Consider the following 22,304-nt stretch of genomic DNA (forward strand, 5'->3'; position numbering starts at 1 on the left):
TACCTTTCCACGTTGTACTCTGGGCAGTACATAATATAATGTTCTATATCCCCGCACACAACACATATAGAACATAGCAGAGACGATGCCATGCCCGCCTTATGCATCCAGGTAGGAGTACGAGCAGAGCCCATTCGAATTCGATGTAGTAGATGAATGATAATCTTACAGCTATCGTTACAGAGTGCGCCGCAGAAGTAGGTGGTAGGACGGTTCGACAGGATACCAGCAAGCTATCTCAGGAGACTAAAGATCTGATTAAGAAACGCCAAAGCATGAGGACGTCTAACTCCACAGACAGGATAGAACTAGCAGAGCTATCGAAGTTAATAAATAAGCGCAAGGTAGCCGACATAAGAAAGTTTAACATGGAGAAAATTGAGCATGCTCTAAGGAACGGCGGTAGCCTAAAATCAGTGAGGAGAAAACTGGGCACAGGTAAAAACCAGATGTATGCGCTAAAAGACAAACAGGGCAATGTCATCAGCAATATGGATAAGATAGTTGAATTAGCCGAAGAGTTCTACACAAATCTATACAGTAGCGAATGTAATCATCAAGTTACTGAGGGAGGCAGTCAAGCACAGCAATGGGACATCCTGCCAGTAACGAAGGAGGAAGTAAAGAAAGCCTTAGGAGCAATGCAAAGAGGGAAAGCAGCTGGTGAGGATCAGGTAACAGCAGATTTGTTGAAGGACGGAGGAGAGATTGTGCTACAAAAACTAGCCACCCTCTATACGCAATGCCTTGTGACCTCGAGAGTACCAGAAGCTTGGAAGAACGCTAACATTATCTTAATTCATAAGAAAGGAGATGTGAAGGACTTGAAGAATTACAGACCAATCAGCTTATTGTCCGTTGCCTACAAGGTATTTACTAAGGTAATCGCTAATAGAGTCAGGACAACCTTGGACTTTAGTCAACCAAATGATCAGGCAGGCTTTCGTAAAGGATACTCGACAATAGACCACATTCACACTATCAATCAGGTGATAGAGAAATGCGCAGAATATAACCAACCCTTATATATAGCCTTCATTGATTACGAGAAAGCATTTGACTCGGTGGAAACCTCAGCTGTCATGCAGGCATTGAGGAATCAGGGTGTAGAAGAGTGTTATGTGAAAATATTGGAAGATATTTATAACGACTGCACAGCTACTATAGTTCTCCATAAAGTCAGCAATAAAATTCCAATACGGAAAGGGGTCAGGCAGGGAGACACGATCTCGCCAATGCTCTTCACTGCCTGCTTACAGGAGGTATTCCGGGGACTGGAATGGGAACAGTTGGGGATAAGAGTTAATGGAGAATACCTGAGTAATTTGCGATTCGCTGATGACATTGCCTTGCTAAGCCACTCAGGACAAGAACTGCAAAGCATGATCAATCAGTTAGACAGGCAGAGCAGAACGGTGGGGCTAAGAATTAACATGCAGAAAACCAAAGTAATGTTCAACAGCCTAGCAAGGGAACAGCAGTTCGCAATTGGTAGCGAGGTGCTGGAAGTAGTAAGAGAATATGTCTACTTAGGGCAGGTAGTGACCGCAGATCCGGATCATGAGAGGGAAATAACTAGAAGAATACGAATGGGGTGGAGCGCATATGGTAGGTTCTCTCAGATCATGAATGGTAGCTTACCAATATCCCTGAAGAGAAAAGTATACAACAGCTGTATCCTACCGGTACTCACCTATGGGGCAGAAACGTGGAGGCTAACAAAGAGGGTTCAGCTTAAGTTAAGAACAACGCAGCGAGCTATGGAAAGGAAAATGATAGGTGTAACGTTAAGAGATCGGAAGAGGGCGGAGTGGGTGAGGGAACAAACGCGGGTTAATGACATCTTAGTTAAAATCAAGAGGAAGAAATGGGCTTGGGCAGGGCATGTAATGCGAAGGCAAGATAACCGCTGGTCCTTAAGGGTAACGGAGTGGATTCCAAGAGAAAGCAAACGTAGCAGGGGACGGCAGAAAGTTAGGTGGGCGGATGAGATTAAGAAGTTTGCAGGGATACAGTGGCGGCAACTGACAAAGGACAGGGTTAATTGGAGAGACATGGGAGAGGCCTTTGCCCTGCAGTGGGTGTAGTCAGGCTGATGATGATGATGATGATGATGATGTAGTAGACTGGCCTGGGATCTTCTCAGTCCCTTGGTCACACATGGCTTGTGAGGCGCACTCCACAGGGTACTAAAATGATCGAGCACCTTTCTTATGAAGAGTCGTTTTGCATCTGGAAGGAATTTTTTTGATGAATTTCTTGACAGAGCTTTATGGGCAAGACTATCTGCCATCTCACTGCCTCTGACTCCGATGTGAGAGGGCGCCCATTGGAAATATAGAGTAGAGCCTGTGTTGTGCAGATTCTCTACCAAGCGTAGAGAGCTTATAGACAAGGCATCAGTAGGGAACCCGCGCTCTAACCTCTGAAGGGCAGATTTTGAATCAGTTAGGATGACAACAGGTTGAGCCGGACGGGACCCTAACTTCCGTAAAACCGCCTCAAAGCAACACTTTTGGCCGTTGTGGAGGATACGACAGTAGTAATGCGTACATACCACTTACAGTTCAAAGAAGGAATGTAAAAAGCCGCTGCGCTAGCTTGTTTTGCCTTGTCCACAGAACCATCCGTGAAAATTTGAAGATGGCGGGAATACTCTCTTCAAAATGTTCAAGTACGATCGAACGCGTTGCTACAATGTCGTCAGCGCATATTGACATACGCACTTGCCTGCAATTTTTTTTTCAACGAATCGGGAAGGCCAGCCATTACGACGTTAAAGAGCGTGGGGGAAAGAACACTTCCTTGAGGCACACCTCGTGATAGAACCCTTTCGGTGCTTGCGGTACTCCCTAACTGTGCACTAACCGCACGATCATTCATAAACGTGTAAATGAATCTTAGCATATGGCCCTGTATGCCCATGCATTTCAAACAGCAGGACGCGAAAGTTATGAGCCTGTATGCGATCTCGGCCTTGACATCGACAATGATGACTGCGACGACGACGACGAACCAAGCGCTCGTCCTGTGTTGTCATTTCTTCAGTCTGTGCTCTTTCACGCTGTTTGTCCCAATGGACCGTTACCAACTCGCCCAACTCGCTCCACTCCTAAAACTAAGCGGTTATGAAACGGCGCCGAAAATTTGAAGCCACCCAAAATGTACTGTGACGGGGCAAATGTTTTGTGGATGCAGTATGACAGAGTGCCCAAAAAGGAGAAATTCAGGCAACACAAACCTCCACTGCAAGCAACACCTTCATCGTATACGAATACTTCAAAATGAGTGCGACGACTCAATATGTGAGAACGTCGCTTTACAAGCTTTTACTCAACGCGAAAAGGTGGGCGCTATATAGGCTTTCAGTGCAAATTGCCTAGGCTCTCCTCAAAACAGGGGCGCCAAAAGAAATCGCTCCCCTACCCTTACAACAATTTTTTTCGACAGTCTATAGACTTCTGTCTATAAAGTCTATAGGCAATATATAGGTTTATGGCCATACACTTTCAGTAAACTTTTGTTAGTAGACAGTTTACAGACTATGAATAGACAGAAATATCTATAGGAAGGCGATAGACTCTATAAGAAGTCTATAGAATGTCCATAGACCATTTTTATAAGAGTACATGCCACTTCCCAAGAGAAATAGTGCTTCCATTTGAACACATTCCAGATTTGCGCATGGCAAAGGCCGCGCGCTGGCCTGCACACTACGACGTAAAGCAGAGTTGGAAGCTGTGCGTGATATCATAGTCGCGTGTTCAATGTCAATAGTGGGACGCAGTCCAGTGCCTCACAAGCTAGAAGAACTGCTTTGAAGTTTTTCTGTAGAAATTAAATTTTTATAAAATTCTTGTGACGTTGCATGCATTTCACACTCACCAAGACCCATTGATTCCGTTTGTAATCATTACATAAAGTTAAAACAAAAATACAGCAATCTTATTTCGTCATCTTTTTTAATTATGCCATTCAATATCATTTTTTATGCTAAATTTGTAGTCTTAACTTGGGACTAAGACATGGAGCTACAGACGCCTCCGCCAAGCTATGAGGGGCTCTTAGCCCCCTAGTCTGTGGCCGCAAATAAGTAGAATAAAATCGGGAGCGGGTTTTGTTCCAATGTTCGAATAACCTCCATAGTGACAGCCGTAAGCAGAAACAACGAACGAACTGAAAACACCCAGACAGGCATTTTGCTCGCGGCAAGTTAATTTCGCCTGTCCAGCGGTCTCCAGCTCGTTTCTCTTGTGCTCTTTTTATACAAGAAGGCGGGGGGGGGGGGGGGGGGGGGGGGGGGGCTGAGCGTCTTAAGTGTTTGAATGAATAGCATTAGAACGCTCAATAGAACGGTCAATGAGTTTGCCTCTTGCATAGATGCTGACCGGAAAAGAAAGAAGAATGCTTGCATTTTCTGTCCAAAAACGAGATTGCCAAGGAGAATAGTAAGCACAATAACCTGCGTACTTGCTCCCAAAAACAAAAAGCAATGCCACAAATCCTGAGCAATTAACGCCCCAAAGCTACCTCAGTCGCGCACAACCAGACTTCTAGCGACGGCTTCCAGGCGACCTTGTCTGCCTAGCTATTGCGTTATTTAATTCACTCCAGTCTTCCCGCATTTCATGGACGTCTCATCGTACTGGTCTCAATGACAAAAAAAAAGCCTACAAAACAGCATTCCTCTATTACCTCAGATGTGCTAAGTGAACAATTGACGCTTGTTTTAGTTTTTTTTTTCTCACGACGGGCCAGCATGGATTAACTAAGGATTAACTAAACACGTTTCGCATCTTTTTCCTAGGAAAACTGGATGGCAGTCGCTAGTAATCAGGCCTGTATACAATAAGTCTTCAGAAACGCCATCTCTTGCGTAAATGTACTGTCGAAAGCACAATGGGCGTCGAACAGTGGCGCTTAGGTTTGACTTGACTGTCGCGCCACTTTCCAGCAGCGTCTATATACTGTCCAGACAGGCGAGGATGAGACCGTTTTCATCCAGAGGCATGTCATTTCGCTCGTTTCGGTGCGTGGCACTCCAGCTTGACGTAAACGCCGGAAGGTGCAACCGGAAGTGTTATATACCACTTTTATGCGAAGCATATTACTAGAGCTACACTACAGCCCGTCGAGCGCGGCGGTGGAGCTACCATTGACCTTTAGCGTGACCACGTGACACCACGTGACAACATGACGTCACAGCAGAGGAGAGATGGGCTGCCGGCTCGCGCGGTCGGCCGCGGCGGTGGAGGCTCCACATGAGAGGCGCTGCAGCTGACCACGTGACGCTACAGCAGCGGTATAAAGCTGAGCTTGCCTCGCTCTCCGGGCACTTACGAGGCGGCCAGGTGTTGGGATGCCGCCTAGAAGCAGGGCTGATTTGAACGAGAAGCGAAAGCTTCAGCGTGCCACAGAGACCGATGAAGAGCGGGATGAACGTCTGGCTAAGCGGCGTGCTCAATATGCGGCTCGGCGACAACGTTCTACAACAACTGAAGAACAAAGCGAGGAACTTTACCAAGCCTAGCCATCAATATGCTTCGCATCTGACTAGGCTTAACCTTAGCTAAGCCTCAGCCATTTTTTCATCCGACAGTACACTTCAACGCATAATTTCGGCTTTAACTAGCATAATCATACATAACTTCCACGAATCAAAACTTCAGGTCATTCAAACAAGAAGTAGTGACTCCAAGCAGTGCGAGTTAAGGCGAGTCGGTTATGGTAATTACAGCCCCTTTTCAAATCAGAGACCCCTCACTACATGTTGAAGACTTAGTAACCTCGCCCTCAGTGAATGTTGTCTTGGTATACTTCTGATAACACAGAAGGCCGATAAATGTTCTCGCGAACTGCAAGGGCGTAGCACTACTCCTAACGAAATGAGGAAAAATAAGCATAAGCGGCCCTTACACATCTAATAAACCTGCCACCCAGTCGATACAGTTGCGGCACGTTTTTCGATTTTGCGCAGCCGACTTTGTGGAATGAAGTTTCAATTGTATGGCACTGGCAGCGTCGGACAGAGCTTGTGTCGGGTGTTTCTAATGATGCCATGCCTTTCTCCTATAATGAACGGCACAACTTAGTTGAGTTTCGTAGACAGTAATCGCGGCTTAAGGGAAGAAAACGTAATAGAACAAATTGCGCTCCATGATTTCAACACTTGTGCTCCAATTATGATTAAATACGAAAGTATGACAACTGGGCGTGTGCGTGCATGTCTTTTTTTTCCTTTCTTTTTTTGACGGCAACTACTTTTGCACAAAAGCACAATATAAGGGCCTTCCACGCGAAGAAAAATTTTTCCGCAAATCCGCAGCTGCTAGTGAAAGATATATATTGAATACTTGGTTCTTTCATTTTTCTGCGCAAGCTCTTTTGCCGTTTGTAAAGCGCCAGTAGTGCTCCCGTTTTATGAGAGTGCTCGACTTGCAGAGCGACGTTTTATTGCATTTTGTTCTTTGTTAAGAGTATTTTTGGCGCCGTTTTCTTACTACTCTTAAGCACTTAACGATTAAGCGCTATGATTACTCTCTGCACTGAATACAGGAACTGTTGTAATTCGTACAAACAAGAAAATAATAAATGGCTGCTGTGCCCAGCCGCGTATTGGCATGCACGTCCTTCTGGACCCAGCTAAGCATATCTTCATCTGTCATTTCTCACAGTCGGAAGACATATGAACACAAAAAGGCAAAATATCGCTAAAATAGGATGACTACGTAAGTTAGTAAAGAAAGAAACTTCAACGTCTCCTCTATAAAAAAAGAAAATAAAACGTGTGATTAACTGCCGTCTTTGGCTGACACGTATTGCCCCACAGCTCCTTTCTTTATTAATGCACGAGAAGAAATACTGTCTGCCGAATACCTGACTTTTGCTAGCAGTTGAACTTCCACGCTAAAAACTAAAATACATATATGGCAAACTGGCAGGCAGGCATGACTACAGCCTCTTCTCAAGAGAGCGAGTACTGTTGCCGCCTCTGGATTGAACAACGCTGACCAAAAGGCGCTCGCCTTAGAAGTAAGTACATCTCCCAAGTGACTCCGTTCTTGAACCGCGACACTTACGCAATACCGCAACGTGTATGCTGCAGAAACGATGCACTACATCACCCCGCAGACCGACATATCCACCAGGATGGCTTGATGTGAAGGGCTCGTAACATTCCGAGTTGGCCCTGCATTGCCTGTGCACGCTCATATTCCCTCTGAAATCCTCCAACATTCTTTCCAGCCACAGTGCAGACTTAAAAAGTCGGAGAGTGCTTTTGACGCGGCGATGTACGCATGTATAAGCTGTGCTACCGCAGCAGCCATTTTAAAGTCCGTGCAACTGTAACTTACGAAGTTATGAAACACAACGACATCAGTTAGGCTCTCGGCAACTGCAAACTACATTTAAGATCGAATCATGCGATTGGACATAGCTCATTACATTTCTCTGGAAGTGAATGACCGGCTACCAAGGATTATGTCACGCGCTGTTTCCACTCCTACCCGCTTGTTCTAAGCAGCCTAGTGATCAGCGGCTCAAAGCATTTACGTCACCTTTGTGCTGGGGCAGTACTAACCCGTGGCAGTCATAAACGCCAGGGTGATAAAAGTAATAGCGCACCACTGTGGCCTCGGCACTTTGGCCGAGCACTGTGACCTTAGTCACCCATTCAGGTCTTGCCCTAGGGCTGTGATCATGTAAGGATTGTCCAACATCAGCATGGAAAGGAGCCTAAAACAATTTGCAAACGACATGGTTCGCAAAGTGAGAATAAAAAAAGCTAATTTATCTCTTTTCTCTGCCAGAATCTCTTTGGTATCACGACGAACGCGCGTTTGTGGTGAATATAGTGTTGAAGATTTCATTAATGGACAGGTGAACATAAGATTACAACAGCGGACCTTTCTCCTTGTCTCTATATATTGACTGACGGGCTGAGAGTCCTTACTTTGAGGGGTAGGCACAAGACCACTGTGGGGGAAAATTATGTTGCCATTAATTAATTATACAGATGCGCAGTGCCCTTAGATACACGACGAGTCATGAGGGACATAAACCGTAGTTGTGAATGTGTGAGAGCGAGTTTCTATGACGTTCGTTTCAGTGAAAAAGTTTCTTCACGGACGGCCATTTTCGTATTGGTTTAGCTTTAACCGAAAGGCAGGGGGGAGGGGGGTGAGTTGTGATCCTTTTCCCTCTCTTGATGTTATTGAGAGGGAACTAATGCTGATGATGGCAAATAATGTAAACGTCTTCCGGGTCCGAGCTTGCCCGTTCGCATTATCCGAAGTCATCTTCGGGAGAGTTAACTGTTTATTCGCGCACGCACGCACGCACGCACACGTACACACGCACACGCACACACGCACACACGCACACACGCACACACGCACACACGCGCACACGCGCACACGCACGCACACGCACACGCACACACACTGATATGATTTTATCATATTTTGGCAAGCCTCATTTACGGGCTCCAAACTTCGAGTGACCGCTACAGCGGCAACCACAGAAACCTTTGTTTAATTCTAACACGTGAGCTGGGTCAGCTAAATGGAGCAATGGCTACGTGTTCTATCATGAAAATCATGTAACAGCAACGCCATGTTGTAACGTACCTGACTGATAATTCAGCAACAGTGTTCGCATTCATAGCATGCTTGCAGTTGTTGTGGCAACGCCGTTCTGCAGGAGCGAAAAATAACATTGTCTGTGAGCTAAAAACAGAAAAAGAAAGCAAAGTACCGACCGAGAAGACGTGTTAAGTGCCCATAATGGGTTGTCTTTTCCGTACTTGTAATTACTCCTGTTCTCCCAAGGGTGCGTTTAGAGCCCATGGTAATTAATTAGGTTGCGAAAGTAGCTGCCCAGGAGGGAAATATAAGAACACCTCACGTAAAGCTAGCTGATAAATCGCGGAAGCTTACACAGAACACGCCGAATACCCGGCTTGGCCTCCTTTTTTTTCCCACCTGGTCGTTCATCTCAGCGCAGCAGACTTGAAGCGAAAGCATGCGTACTACGTGTTCTTTACTGTTCTTTATTCATTTTTTTTTTTGCTTTGCTTCAGCGACAGTAGGCAAACATTTTTTTGTTGTTGTTTCTGCGGAAGCACGGAGAAAAACGGAGAGCCTGGAAGCAATATCTCTAGCGCCCATGAAGAAGTTGATAAAAATTGAGTAAAACTGCCTTCGTTATAGGTTGCCGGCTAAACGTCACGCATGCTGTTAATGTGTATTAAAAAAAAGTCAGAAAAAACTCTATGCATGTTCTTCGCTAACAATCTATCACGAGGAAGCACTGTGCCGAATGACTATTCTGCGACAGTGCACCACAACTTTCGTCACCAAAGAAGGCCACTAAACCTGTAATTGTGCTTTAGAGGAAGTGGAAGTCGCTTTTTTTCAGCCAAAGCTGCAGATGGAAAGATAGGTAACGCGAAAAAACACATTCACAAGTGACGACAAGACGAGACGAGGGCAGACTTACAACTGAAGTTTACATAGTTTTGCCAGCTTCTGATACCGTTCTGCACCTGTGCTGGCAAAACTATGTAAACTTGCTTGTTCTATCTGCTTTTGAAACCGCTCTCAGCCTGTGCTGGCAAAACTATGCACACTTGCTTAATCCACCTGCTTTTGATACCGCTCTCAGCTTGTGTTAGCAAAACTATGTAGCTGGCTTGTTCTGCTTTTCATACCGGCAGGCAAAAATAGGTAAACTTGCTTTTTCTGCTTTTGATACCCTCCTGAGCCTGTGCTGGCAAAACTATGTAAGCTTGCTTGTTCTACTGTTAATACCGTTCTAGCCTGTGCTGGCAAAACTATGTAAACTTGCTTGTTCTTCGAATAAACCTGAGTTGCAAGTTCGCGCTCGTCCCGTTTTGTCGTCACTAATGAATGTCTTTTTTTTTTGTTGCGCAACCTATCTTTCCATCTTCATGACCCAACTTGCCCAACAACGTATTCTAACAAAGCTGCAGACTTGAGCGGCCCCCCATAGATGAACTGTCTGCACTTTTTTTTTTTCATTTTTGTCGGCCACGATGGGCTAATGGCCGCGGTCCCATTTCACGGAAGCGACGGGCATAGCTTTGCTCTTTCACTGCCTCTACAGCTCTTCTTTCCCCGAGCGTAGGGTCGCCAACTGGTCATTACGCTCGGTTAACCTGTCTGTCTTTCCCATCTGCTGTGTCTCCCCCTCATAATTATTTCCGATGATGAGGATAAGAGTCAAGGTGGCTGCCGGAAGAAGACGAGCTCAGCCTTAACAGCGCGCTAATTAAAGTTATCGAGAGAACAGCGGCCAAAGACGCGGCGAACGAGAATGAGAAATGCAGGACAAGCGCCGTTCGTCCGTCGTCGCGTTCATGTTGTGGGCCGTCAACTAGCCCAAGCTGCTATCCTAAGAATTAAAGTTTTTAATTCTGCTCCAGCAGCGCCTTTTCCAAAGAAAATAAAATGCAATCAGGAGCCGATCCTGCTAGAAACGCCAATATGATCTTAGATATTATGCTTGACAACAAGCCTTGCTCAGATTGCCCCTAGAAACTACACGCATAAGCAGTTTTTCGTACCTTCTGGTTCAGTTTTTTTTTTCTGTATCATTCTCTCGATCAGTTCCAGGTGTGTCTTTGTGTATTCCGCATTATCAGGCTAGAAAGTCGCATTTTTGTTGCTTCTAACTCCGTGCTGAACGCAGAAAAAATTTCCCAAATAGTTTAGAAAGCGAAATATATTTCGCACGTGGTGACGACGTTGCCATTTTAGGTTACCTTAATTTTCAGTTAGCCGACTACTCTAATAACAATGCCTTCGTGATGTGGGTAAATTTTAACAGCGCCTCTTTTGCTCAAATAACCTGGTAAGATGAAGAAAACAGCGAAATACAAATTAAGAAAGAAATATATAAAACAAAAATAGATGAAAAGCCATGCAATGCATATAAAATTGGGAAACCAACCACCTATCAAAGAAAAGCGTCTCAGGATTTGGCGCTATCGGTTGCCATAAAACTCTTTCGGATGCCATAAAACTTGTGAAGTCTTTTTTCTTCAACACAACCCTTTAGAACTTTATTTCTGAGGCTCCATAATGCTTGCGGAGGTTTGAGAAAGGCAGCAAAAACGCAAATGAAACAAATTTCACATCACGCCACAGTGATAACTGGTCCCGAGATTTGTTGCTGAGCATTAATCAACATTTTCATAGTGTTTACGCCATGCCTTCGGGCCCTTCATTCCCAAACTTCACGTCGATGACTTGAACTCGCACCGCCACGGTGGCCCAGTGGTTATGGCACTCCGCTGCTGACCCGACAGACGCGTGTTCGATCCCGGCCGCGGCGGTCGAATGTCGATGGAGGCGAAGTTCTAGAGGTCCCTGTACTGTGAAATGTCAGTGCACGTCAAAGAACCCCAAGTGGTCAAAATTTCTAGAGCCCTTCACTGCAGCGTCCCTCGTAGTCTGAGTCGCTTCGGGACGTTAAGCCCTCATAAACTGATTTGAACTCAAATAATCTTGCACTTAACATGCTTCTTACTTTCAAAGCCATGGTCATCGCGGGGACCTGACAGCGCTAGTGGGTTAATTTTTTCGAACCATTCATGTTATTTTTGTGAAATATGGAGCTCCATATAAATGCACCCTAACTTTCAGATTTTTCTCGATAGTAGAGCCTAATGCGCGTCTTAAAGGATTAAAGAAACACGTGCTATAAATGCTGGCATGAAGAGCGCTCTACTTTTCCGACGTTCAAGATAGGGCCTTCTCTTCCAGGACATCTTAAGAATGCCGTCAAAACGCAGTGAACTGAAGGATGCCATCATAAGAAAGGGTAAAGAGGCGACTCTTGCATTGAAAAATCTGGAAGCTCTGAGTCGATCTAAGACTGTGTGGTTTTCGGCATGTAGCTTTGGTTCCCTCTAAGCCACAGGCACCATGCACAAGGTTGAAGACGTAAAGAATTCCGAGGCCGAAAGTGGCAGAGAACGACTCGTTACCGCTTTTTGGAAGCAAACGCTGGTAGTTCGAGATCCATTGATTTTATACATTCGAACTGCCCGGGTAAAAGAAGCCAGCAGGTACCGGATGTGTATGGCATGTAACCATATGCAAACCATCGATGCTATGCATGTTTCAGCTCCGCCTCGCAGTCTGTGGACATCGCGTCCTTAGGTCGGAAAGGAGCGCAGCCTTGGGAGAAGCAGAGAAGTCAAGCCACGCGGGCGCAGAAAATAGAAGGCACAGGGTTATCGACACCGGATGGCCGCATGCACCCGCACTCTCAAATGACGCGCACCTGACATGCAGCCCATAAGGTTATCACAGCATTCAGTGAAACCCCGCTAAATTTTGCAACCTGCCTTCAAAGGCTTTTTCGACATCGTTTCACGTTATGACGGGACACGGCCGCCACGGCGAATGCAAGCTGATCCCGCCGGCGACGACACAACCTGCAGCTCAGAACAATGAGCGCCGGTGTAGTAAACTCGGTAAATGGGCGGCTTTAAACAACAAACGAAGTTGCGCCTTCGCCGTTTGCGAAACGGAGGAGCCTGGTATAAAACGCAAACCGCAATGCGAGGAAGGCATAAGGCAAATTGCGCAAAGTCACGCATGCGATGGAGCATGCGCAGAATTAAAGAGGCTCTGGCGTCCCAATGACTTCATTATGCTCCCGCTAAAAAGCCGAGAAACCAAACGCGGGCTCGAAAACGCCAGCGTTTTTTTTTCTGAGACGCCGTTTAAGATTTCGCTCATTAAATGTTGACCCTGCTGCTCAGTCTTCTGGCAGCCTTATGCGCGGCCGAAACGCGATATCCTAAGTGCGAAACGTGAGACCCGCTTTTTTGAAAATTCGTAGGCGATCAACAGCGTCTCGTGAAAGGTCAAAACACGGTCGGCGGAGCTAAACGACAGAATTCTTGATTAGGCGTTATTTGAAACTGCAACGCAAAGAAAACAAACAAACAAAAGACGAGAAACGTCCACGTTTCTGCACTTCTGTTTCTATACATGACCGATAGAACATCCTATAGGATGCTAGAGCAATTAAAGTACGGTATTCCATGCCCGCTGTTGGCCTGCGTTGAAAGACCTGGGAGTTAATTGTGAATAAATTAATAAATAATTACCGCGGGCGCTTAGCGAACTTTCAATTGAGTAATGCGAATGCATTGCAATTCTATTCCCATTATATTCCCATTCTATTCTAATTTCATTTATATTCCATACCAATTCTTTTCTAACTATATTCTGAACTTTTGTAGTTGTCGCAAATGTAAGTACTAGTTCTAACTATTACTGGTTAAAAATTCTTTTTCTCCCGCAGTTGATGACGTCACACCGCTGCAGCCAATCAAGAGTTTTGTAACGCCGCCATTTTTCGGGCGACGGCGAGTTTTCGTGTCCTTGAGTCATCTACTGATGTCGCATTAAAATAAATAAATACGACAAGAACACTGGATTGGTTCCGATATGCCGAACAATTAGTCCGTTCACTTTCTCACGCCTACGCCCCTAGGCGACTGTGTACCATACTGAACAGTGCTAAAAGAAAGGACAGGAACAGAAAGGAATATGCATGGCTCAGTTATGGATGGTTGCGCTGTTTTCGAAAAAGAAAGTCTTAACATGGGCAGAACGCCACTTGCAGTAACATTCATGAGGCGCTTAGTTTCACTTTATTTCTGGTATGTGTATCCATATTATGGTGTCTATGTGTACTTTGATGGTGATCATGCCCGGATTGTAATGGCGCAAGGGCAGCCGTGCCAAAGAGCACCATGACGCAAGGTATTTTTCGCTTACTCAAGGTGGTGTCAGAGGCCCATTTTCCGAGCATTTCATCACAAAGGAGCCGAACACCGGGCAACAGGGGAAAGGCTGTACCCATTGTATCGCCGGTGGGTGCCCGGCAGCACTAAGTAATGCGTGCGTGCGTGTGCGTTTGTAAGAGAGAGGCATGTCATTGTTGATGCGGCAGGAGGAGTGGCAAATTCTAGTGAACACATCGCTTAATAAGCAGCCGTCACTGCGACAACATTTTACAGCGAAAGCTCTAATAGCTTAGTCAAAGAGCCAAATACGATACGGGGGTACGATCATAAGGCGCTGCACTGTGAAAAGGAGGAAGTCCTGGCGCGGCGACAGCGTAAAGTTTTTTCAGGAAAAGAAATACGCTATACCCTATTACTACTCCTTTTCCTCTATAAATGCTCCTCTTTCCAGAAGTTCACCGCTTGTGTCTTGGCCACTCTCCCGTAGTGGGTATGTGCCATTTTATTTGAGACCAACCAACCAAGAAAGACACAGTACCTGTTTCACTACTTTTTGTCGCTGTGCAGTTTAAGTGTCCTCCTACGAAGTGCGCCAGCTATGCGGCTTTTCTTTCCTCAAAAGGAAAAGAGAGTTTAGACAACGAATTATAGACAGTCTCGCTAGCAGTCTGGCCTTATTCCCTCTCTAGACCCTCCGCTGGATCTGCGGAAAGGACAAACGCATAACAGGATCACTTTACCGGTGGACGCCTCAACCGCATTGCGAGGGAAAACATGAACGCCGAGTAAAAGCTTGTTGCCAGCTAGCGTTCGTGTTTTCTCCCACAGCGCGGTTGAGCTGTCTACTGGCAAAGTTATGCGCCTTTCCTTTGCTGAGATACAGCGGAGGGTCTAGACCACTTCTAGCACCGTGGTCTAAACTGCGAATAAAGCTAGACTTGGAACTAGACTGTCTTATTTGCTTCGTGTAAGCGGGCCCTGGACTGTGCCGGGAAGGAAGGATTGAAAGGGGCAGTCCATGATGCAGAACAACGCTATGAACTAGGCGACGTAGGCGTACGTCTGTCGTCGTGCAAAGAGAATTCAAGTTGTGTCCCGCATTCCGCCCGCAAGTAACGCTAGGTCAGTACCGGCTGCGGCAGCCACGTTTAAAAGCGAAATGTGATAAAACTGACCTGCTCCTGTTTGTGTTGCCGGAAGTGCTTTCACCACGCCTTAAACTGCCCGTTCTTTTTTTTCGTATTGAAATGCACTGACAAATATCCGGGGCCGGTATTTGTCTAACTGCTGTTCTCTGGGCTTGATTTGGGTGTTAGCTCTGTTTGACTCTGCTCTACACTCTGTTTGACCTTAAATCATATAACAAAGGTATCTGAAAGTCCAAAGTGGTTTATGAGAGTGGGATGGACGGGTGGGCATACGGATTGAATTATCGAAGGAGTTAAGTATACGGATACCACTCCAAAGCGCATTGCCCTAGTAGCGTTACAATAGTCGAAACCAGCACAGCAGAGTGCGCCTAAAGTTTCTACAGCTCTTTTTTTTTTTTATCATACTCTAAACCGCCAGTGAGCGTGGCTGGGCAAAAAAAAAAAAAACGCCAGCACGCCAAAAAAAAAAAAAAGAGAGAGGAAAAGACCGGCCTAAACCAGTACCACATAAGTGTTGTCGTACGCTATGCTGGATGTTTTATATTGTTTATTTTTTCTCTTATTTGCTCCACCATGTTTTCAAAATAAAAACAAAAGAAGTGCAGGTTAGAAGCAGCTTGAAAGCAAGGAATAAGCTTTTATCTTCGGAACACACGCCCCGCCCTGGAAAATACTGTAAGGTGTATTTCTGCGTTCCTCACGTTCTCATTTCCTTTCTTTTCTTTTTTTTTTCTGACTCGCCGGAACATTGCTGGGCGTCTTCCTTTACTACCAGCTTTTCCCTGCTTATTTTTATTTCCCGTTTCGCACTTTGTCGTTTCTTTTTCAACTTCCACGGCTGCCGCGGTTCCCATCTCTCGCGGAAGCCACCGCCGGCGCTCATCCTCTTTCCTCGTTGACTTTTTTTTTTTTTTGAGCATGAGAGTCCCTTTTTGTCTTCGCTTCCCCTTCGCATCGCGCGGAAGGGAATCGAAAGTGTACTCGCGGCGAATATTGAGGATTTGCCGCCGAACGCTTGACCAAATGCAATCGGCGAGCAGGTGCTGCGGCTGCGGGCCGCCAGTGGGCGAGTCGTGAGCTGAATTCGCGTGCGGCTGCAGGACGCGCAAACACGACACTGCGTTGCACCAACAAGAGCAGGGACTGCGGAGGCGCACGCGACCGCAAAAAAAGAAAGAGCGAAAAGAAATACGTTGACGTGTGCGCTTTCACACTGCGCGCCAGAGCGCACTTAGATCTGAAGCGGCGAAATTCGGTCCCTCCTTACGCTTCGGGCACGGCGGATCAACATACGCGTATTCGGTCGCCTCCGTGGCCGCCGCTGCGTGTACAGTTCTCCGTCTTACCGTGCTCGGAAAGACGTGATCCGTTCCTCGGGCGTCTGAGTAAGCAGGAGATGGGAGCTCTTGAAGTGGTTCGACCCTTGCAAGCATTGCTCTCTTTCGCAAAGCAGGGATCGATGTTCACTGATCGTGGAATCGATACTCAATGTCAGCTTTCAATACTGAGCGGAGACGCAAGGGCCCAAGCAATCGGCGTAATTTCACGACCGATGTTCGGGCACCTATGGGCCAGTGAGAGGAAATGAAAAGTGTGAGCAGCGCATGTGACGCTGCGTTTTTTTTTAATAAGCTGACTGCTGCCTCAGATCACAACAGAATCAGGCGGAAGCGAATAGTTTCGCCCAATGAATGAAGTTAAGCAGGTAGTGATGATGGAGTCTTTGTGTTTCACGCTACCTAAGATGCTGCCAGGCGCCGGGTATGGGTTGGTCCCAACGCAGGACTGACCCACGCAGCAGCTGGTGGATTTCCGTTTCTTCGTCGCGGCAGGAACGAACCAGGTAGCAGGGTGAGCAAATGAGTCCCGAAAGTGAGGGCAATTAACGAATGATTGCAGGAGTTACGGCCACACCAATTCGCATCCTGCGAAGCGCCGTCTTCTTAGTCCGAGCAGCACCGTTGAGGTGGGTGACTGCACGTGGAGGAACCAGAGCAGGTGTGAAGCGCCGGAGGTGCTCCTTTCGCGTAAAAAATGAGAATAGCATCATTCCAGCTTCATTTTTTCTTTTTTTTCTTTCTCCGTCTGTTGCTTTTTAGGGTTAAGAGACCACCGTCGTTGTTAAACGCCTTTCGTTTCCTCCCACGACAACACGAATAAAAGAGCTCCCACTTACTCGAATGTGATAGCAAATCTTAGGTCGGACTGCTTGCTTCAAGCGTTCCTTTCATGAATTCACCACAACCGTCGTTTCAACTGGCTTAGTTTTGACCCCTTCCGACTTAATGACCCCTCTCCCCCCCTCTCTTTCTTTCGCTAAGCCATAGGCAAAGCTAACCGATGAAATTGCAATAAATACCTGCCAGCCGTAATATTAACAACTGGCAAAAATTGCAAGCTGAGGAATTCGCCGATCGTAACAAACCGAGGGCAGCCGGTGTGCCGTTCTTAGTGGCAGCTAGGCCACTTGTCCTTAGCCGCGAGCCGGTAAAGGTGGCTCGAAAGATCTTGGGTACTGATAGCCACAGAAAAAGCACACAACAGAATAGAGGCGTGGCTCTCAGTTGTAAAAAAGTGCGAAAAGAGAAAAAGAAGAAAGGAACATTGGAAGGTTAGGGAGGACAGGTCGAAATAATCTTCCTCCCTAACGAGTTAATAGTTGACGTGACGAAATCACCCACAAGACAGCAAGCGCCCTTTGTTGACAAGGACCGTATAGGTGGCTTCTTGGGTAGTTGCAGAAAACCCGTGTTTGTGACAGCAGTCAGCTGAGTAGTTTTGTCATGACTAAGGTCGAGGAATACTGACTCAACAACGCGCGCTCACGCACGCACGCACACACACACACACAGACACACGAACGCGCGCGCGCCCCCCCCCCCCCCCACACACACACACACACACACACACACACACACACACACACACACACACACACGCACACACACACACACAGACGCACGCGAACACACGCGCACAGACTCACGCACGCACGCGCACGCACACACACGCACAGAAACTCGCTTTCGATTCCTTTCTTAGAACAACAGTGAAGCGCGGCCTAATTCTCTAATATGGGAATAATAAGGAAAGCGACGCACGCAGCACTAACACGCGAATCTCAAATACATGGCTGCGCATGGATTTCAAGAGCCTGGAAACTGTAACTAACGCGTTAGACTGGACAGAGAAGACCTACGCGTACATGACGATCATTTTCATTGCTCTGCATGTACGGTGGATAAGCCTTCATTAAAAACTGCTAGAAACACCTAAGAAGCTGCATTGTGAAAAAGAACAACGAAAAAAGAACCCAGAAATGGAGCTTATTTAAAGAAAAATAAACGTGTCAGTCAAACTTGAAAGTTTAAAAGAAAAAAATTATGTGTAGTTGAGTTCCTGTTCGTACGGTTTATCAATTTTTGTTAAGATATTTAAGGATAAAATGCAATGCAATGCAGTGTGTGTGTGTGTGTGGGGGGGGGGGGGGGGTTAAAGAAATGATTACGGGCGATGTTTTTGTTGCTATCGTTTTCGGAATTTATTCTTTTGTCGTGCGGGAAGGGGGGGGATAATAAAGAAATTAGGGGTAATAAAGAAATTAAAGATGTTTTGTTAGGATCGTTTTTCGAATTTATTCTTTTTTCTCTTACTTTGGCAAGTTGCAACTTGATACAGGAGGCGGTGAGAGGCAAGTATTGTTAGCTTGCTATGAACCCTTGCGTTTTGGGCCGTAGCTAAGATAATAAAGCGGCAGCCACTGAAATAATCGCCACAAAATACTGCGCAAAGCGATTTTTCTAATATGTAATATATAGTACAGAAAATGTTAAAATGGCTGATGCAAAGAGCTGTCAAACACGAATCCAGAGTGGTTCCACCACCGGTGATGAAAGTCATCCGATTCCTCTGTGCAAAATTACCCACAGGCGTCAAGCCTGCTGTCGTCAAAAGTGAGCCTTCCACGTTCCGTGACTGCGACGATGGCGTTCATTCGTAAACTGCGCCTGGAAAAGACTCTTTGTCGACCCCAATAACTCGTTCCTTGCTCTTTTGCAAGACAAAACACGTCGTCATGCCAGTCTAATGAATCAGTTGTGTCGCGTTGGAGCTCGAATAGCCAGTCATGTGAAGGAAAACACACCCAAGGACTCTAACGTGAAGTGCCGCTTCGTAATCTATGTACCATGTTTGGGCGCCTATTTCTCAATATTTTTCCTACCGCTGGATAACATTTGGAAATACTTTTGCTGTGCAGAAGAGTCTAAGGAGAGAATGTGATTGATAATTAACTCCGGAATCAGCGTGCTTTACAAAGCACTGGCGCGACTGCTAGAGGCCTGAAAACGCAGTGCTTTGCATGTGCCATCTTCGTCTTGAATGGAATTGAAAGAGGACATGGATTGTTTTTATTGAAAACAGGACACGTCAAGCCGAACCACTAGTATGGCATGCTATACTATACGTGAAGCCAGAGTCATCGGCCTAATTTAGCCGACTATACGATTATTGCCGTCACAAAGATGGCAGCAGGAAGAGGAAAAAAAGAAATCCTGCGCCGTCATTCATCCGCAGAGCCAGGGAACAAATATTGACATATAGTGATGGCGCCCACAGATGCGTTGGTCTATCGATATTATGACAGAGGCGGCGGAGCGCCATCGGTAGATGTCACCGGCCAGACGCCCATGCGAGGCGGCCCACTGATCGCGAAAAAATAAATAAATAAAAGAACGCCTCAAGGAATGTGTTACTGGCCGTGGAATGCGACCGCTGCGGCGGCTCGTGGTCGCTTTCTCACGGCTGCCGCGCTAATTGCGTGTCGCGGTGGGCTCATCGGAACGTAAGAACGCGCCCATCCGCCGCCCAAGCCCACGGGTTTGTGGACCTATATGTGATTGCCCGCGCGTGCGAACCACTGTGCGCCGCGCGGCCGGTGGAAACTTCGGACGCTCTTTCCTGGCACATTCAGTTGCCGTGAGGCCTCCGTTCCCAGGCAAAACCGGCCCGTGTTTTCGACTTCTTTTTTCACAGCTCGGCTAATAGGACCACGAACACGTGAATGGCACGGGCTGGACGCGATCCTGCTCGGCGCAGCCAGAGCGAGGAAACTGTTCGTGCTGACAGAAACAATGCGAGGACGACCGCTTTAGCCGTTACCTACTCGAGCAGTTTTGCATTGCCTTTTCTTTTTGCAAGTCCGAGCAATATACGCGACAGGAACTGGCCTCTAGCTCTCTCCATTCTTCACCATCACTGTTAGGAGAGCGCAAGCGATCGTACGTACGGCTTACTTACCCCCTTCAGTGAAAACCTGTGTGTGTGTGTGTGTGTGTGTGTGTGCGTGCGTGTGTGTGCGTGTGTGTGCGTGTGTGTGCGTGTGTGCGTGTGTGTGTGCGCGTGTGTGTGTGTGTGAGCGCATGGGCATGCGTATGTGTGTGCGTGCGTGTGCATATATGCATGTGTGCGTGCGTGCGTGTGTGTGTGTGTGTGCGTGCGTGTATGTGTGTGTGTGTGTGCGTGCGTGTGTGTGTGAGCGTGTGCGCATGCGTGCGTGTGTGTGCGTGTGGGTATGTGTGTGTGTGTGTCGCGCGAGGTTGCTCGGGGAATCTCAAGTCCCACCGGTGGCAGCACTGCCGCACCACTTAACCGCTGCAGCACCGCGCCACGAGAGGTATGAGGACTCCCAGGGATCTACGACTGTTGAATAGAGAAAGACCAGTCCTGGATTTACGGGCATTCCCATTAGCTATCGCGTCATACCCTTAAAGCGAATCGTGGGCGGCGGTACGTGGGTCTTCATGAAGTTAGCGCGCAGATCTGAAGGGGTGCGGCGGTGTCGCAGCGGCAGCTACGTGGAGCCATGCAGAGGTGGAATTGCCAGATGCGTGGCATCGGGGTATACTACGCCGCAGAGCGTGGCGTCTCTGCCGACCTTTGGTCTCGTTTGGCCGACACGAAACTGATCACCTTTGTATTGATCTTCAGTGTACGTCGGTGCAATGTGATCGTTTTATTCTACACATGTTTATTTTCAATGATCAAGAACGTACCGCCTGAATAGGGTGTCACTGGTCTTGGTAAGCACAAAATAAGGAGCCAGTGATCGCGGCTGCTCGACTAATATAGCCACATTTTGTTAATTATTTCTCCTTCATATTGCAATCGCCATTTCTAAAGCTGCATTAATTCGAGAACAAATGCAGCCAAAACTAATCATTTATCTTTTTTCAGCCTGATTCCGAAGCTGCGCGATAAAACGCCCTAAGTCCCTCTCACAATAAGGCGTCATTGAACGACGAGCTTGCAACGACACCTGCTTCCGATTCCATCCCCACAGCCGTAGAGATTTAAAAAGTGCACCATGTACATGCAAGATCGGCCGGCACCTGGGCGGAGGCCTCGCTGTCCATCCTGGCTGGCAAATGCATCCCCAGGCCACGCCCAACCAGAAATAAACATTGAGTACGAAGACGAACGAATGGCGATGCGAATCACATGGTCTAGAGATCTCTCTATCGCCGCTCCAACCCCCCCGCTTCATTCATTTTCCCCATGTGGAAACGGAAACGATCGACCCTGAATCCAGGTGAATGTGCATAACTTTGTACCCTCGACTACAGCAGTCTTTCAGACGATAATATCGGCAATTTTTGCTTTTTCTGACGCTGTGGGATAAAAGATGAGCAACTGTCCTCGGTCTTAGGTCCTGTAGTAAGTAGAATTAGCTGCCTGCTGAGAATAAGGGATCGTAAGAAAAAGGCTGTATGTAATATGTGCCAAAGGGCTGGCAAGACAGGGGAGCTTAGATTGCCCACGGTTCGATTAAGGCTTCCTGCTTCAAGGAGCCGCAAGGCAAACAACCGGCCGTTGCCGTTCTGCCAATCAGCCGGCGCGAGTAAGCTCGGCCTGGGTCCACTCGGTTGTCATCTCAATCAGCCGCGTGTCAGTGCACAGCGGGAGCAGGCAGTGATATTGGACGGCGAAGCAAATGACGCCACACAAAGAGCAATGCTTGGCCAAGCGCCGAAAGCTTTCAGCACAATGCAAACAACGCACCCGGTACAAAGGAGACATCGACGGTTTGATCCTTGCCTAAAACTATTTCTCGACAATCGCCTTATTACACGATGACGCTCAGTGCTTCTGAATAGTTAAACACGTACAAACGTGTATTGATTAATCTATAATTTTCAGTTTTTTTAGTTTTCTTAATAGCTTTCCTCTCGGCGAATACTATCCAAAATTCGTTCTTAAATTTACTAGAGAAATAACTAGAAAATCTGCAGTTCTCATCAAAAAATTCGTTCCGTCTCAAACTGCTAATGACTGTACTTAAGAATTACCTACGCATTCATTAT

At 46.9% G+C, this 22,304-nt stretch overlaps 1 protein-coding gene across 4 annotated transcripts in view; it reads right to left on the bottom strand.

Annotated features, from left to right (window-relative positions):
- Nucleotides 1–22,304, bottom strand: part of LOC149352930 (uncharacterized) — a 243,581-nt gene that overhangs the window by 75,051 nt on the left and 146,226 nt on the right. Inside the window, exon 2 of one of the 4 annotated variants that reach the window (XM_089582141.1) lies at nucleotides 8,631–8,697. The exons of the other annotated variants lie outside the window; for them this stretch is intronic. The gene's annotated coding sequence lies outside the window, so the exon portion shown is untranslated. The remainder of the gene's footprint in view (nucleotides 1–8,630; nucleotides 8,698–22,304) is intronic. 4 annotated transcript variants of the gene reach the window in all.

This window comes from Amblyomma mixtum, chromosome 3 (assembly GCF_055824585.1).
Source record: "Amblyomma mixtum isolate Tamu chromosome 3, ASM5582458v1, whole genome shotgun sequence".
NCBI lineage: Eukaryota > Metazoa > Arthropoda > Arachnida > Ixodida > Ixodidae > Amblyomma > Amblyomma mixtum.